Source organism: Hippocampus comes, unplaced genomic scaffold, assembly GCF_001891065.2.
Source record: "Hippocampus comes isolate QL1 unplaced genomic scaffold, H_comes_QL1_v1.1 scaffold17, whole genome shotgun sequence".
In the NCBI taxonomy this organism is placed as follows: domain Eukaryota; kingdom Metazoa; phylum Chordata; class Actinopteri; order Syngnathiformes; family Syngnathidae; genus Hippocampus; species Hippocampus comes.
In genome coordinates this window covers 770254-772528 of record NW_017805002.1, presented here as the reverse complement: position 1 = coordinate 772528, position 2275 = coordinate 770254, and the positions used below count along the sequence as shown (strand labels likewise).

At 41.0% G+C, this 2275-nt stretch overlaps 1 long non-coding RNA gene across 2 annotated transcripts in view; it reads right to left on the bottom strand.

Annotated features, from left to right (window-relative positions):
• Window positions 1-1905, bottom strand: part of LOC109507200 (uncharacterized) — an 11154-nt gene extending 9249 nt beyond the window's left edge. The window contains exon 1 of one of the 2 annotated variants that reach the window (XR_002166425.1): window positions 1703-1905. This is a non-coding gene — a long non-coding RNA (uncharacterized LOC109507200). The remainder of the gene's footprint in view (window positions 1-1702) is intronic. The other variant, XR_002166424.1, reaches the window with a different exon arrangement.
• Between the last annotated feature and the right edge of the window lie 370 nt (window positions 1906-2275).

The following is a 2275-nucleotide window of genomic DNA, read 5'->3' as shown; positions in this document are numbered from 1 at the left end:
CTTGCCAGGCGCCCCCCCCCCCCCCAGACTGACTGAGGGATGCCTTTGAAAGTTCAGAGGCGGTGATTGGTGAGCGGGAATTCTTTCAAGTGCCACGAGAGTGAGCCCGAACACCACTCGAGATCCCGATACCACAACTTGGACAAACCCTGGAGTCAACCTGGAATAAAATTAAAAACGGGTTTCCGGGAAGGAATACGGCTTTCTTCAAAATATTTATTCAGGCAATATGAAACTTTTATTTTTCTCACTACAAATATCTAACTTTCTCATATTACGCCCCTCCAAAGAGATACAACTTTATTCTTCAGATTTATTTTAATCAGAAAAAAATGAGATTCCACTTTATTTCCTGAAAAAAATCTACAGTAAAAGTTTTATCTATTTGGTAATATTCCACCTTGATTGCTTCAATAAAATACAACTCAGCAAAGACAGGAAAAAAAAGTTTTTAAAAAGTCGTGTCACAATATTTAACTCATGAATTGCCTCTAAGTATAAAACTGTAATGATGTCATCAAGGTTTGAATGCTCGAGTGTAGAGGGAGCAAAATTGTCAATATTTTATCAGACTGTTATTGAGTACTGTAATACAATTTAAATCTTATTCACCTTTAAAATTGCATACCTATCTTTGTGTATATACACGCCCATGTGTGTATGTGTATATATATATATATATATATATATATATATATGCATACATAGACACATTTTTAAACTAACTTGGTCCACCTCAAGGTTTCAAAACATTTTCCAGAAGTGCTTGATGATGTGTTTGGGTTGTCAAAGTGTAGTTGACACTGTTGTGCAGTACACGAAGCAGAAGTTTAAGTTGAGTGAGAGACAGACAGGCGGGTGCACTCACCTCCACCTTGTGGTGCAACGTGACATCAGACATCAGCTCTTCAAGCACACCACGCAACTCAGTACTCACACGTGTCCAAATGCAGCTTGCACCTTCCGAGTCTGGCGGCTGCACCTTTGGGCCAGTCATCTGACTAATCTGGTCAGGCAGAAAAAAAACAAAAGTGGAAAGTCACACACTTTAGTCTATAAAAATGGTGTTTCTTTTTATTCTGTTTAATTTGAGTCATTATTTGAAAAGTGGCAGACTTTTATTTTCAACCCGTCCATTTCCTAACGTGCCCACACTCGCAATGCATCTGCCTGAGCGATCCGCTGCGGCTCTCTCTCCACACCTCAAGGACAATGAGCAACCTCCCTTCAATCAACTGCACGTCCGACATCTCTCACTGAGACAAAAACTAAGTGCTGTGTACTCCACAACAACATGATCACACTCTTCTGGTCAAGTATATATATACATAGACACATTTTTAAACTAACTTGGTCCACCTCAAGGTTTAAAAACATGTGTAGTTGGCACTGTTGTGCAGTACACGAAGCAAAAGTTCAAGTTGAGTGAGAGACAGGCGGGCGCACACACCTCCACCTTGTGGTGCAACGTGACATCAGACATCAGCTCTTCAAGCACACCACGCAACTCAGTACTCTTACTTGTCCAAATGCAACTTGTACCTTCCGAGTCTGGAGGCTGCACCTTTGGGCCAGTCATCTGACTAATCTGGTCAAGCAGAAAAAAAACAAAAATGGAAAGTCTTACACTTTAGTCGATAAAAATGTTGTTTCTTTTTATTCTTTTTTTTAAATTTGAGTCAATATTTGTAAAGTGGCAGACATTTACTTTCAACCCGTCCATTTCCAAACGTGCCCACACTCGCAATGCATCTGCCTGAGCGATCCGCTCGCGGCTCTCTCTCCACACCTCAAGTACAATGAGCAACCTCCCTTCAATCAACTGCTCAACTCTTGAAAATACTCAATATCGTTCAACCCTCCACAAAAGAAAAACTGTCGAGATATGCCTAATTTTCTGCATCGAAGTCGGGAAACACAATTCGGCTTTAGTTTGTTTCGATCGAGCTTGTTTAGCCTTGACACGGAGGACCTTCACATTGTGCTGCCACATAGAAAAAAAAACCCCACTTGAAAAATCACAAATACATTTCAAAAACAAGTGAAAAAAAGTCACGGGTTCATTTGTGTGAATAGTTTTGAGACAAATCTGCTACCTGATGTGAAGCCATCACACTTCCACTGTTGACAGAAGCTTTGGTGTGGAAAACACAAATCAACATTCAAGTCAAACGCTCTTCTCGATTGCCTTTTGGTTGACAGCTGAGGTCTCCTTGTTGGCGGCGTGCTCGCGAACTGCCCCCTTTGCTGACGTTGTTTTTTACGATAACGACCC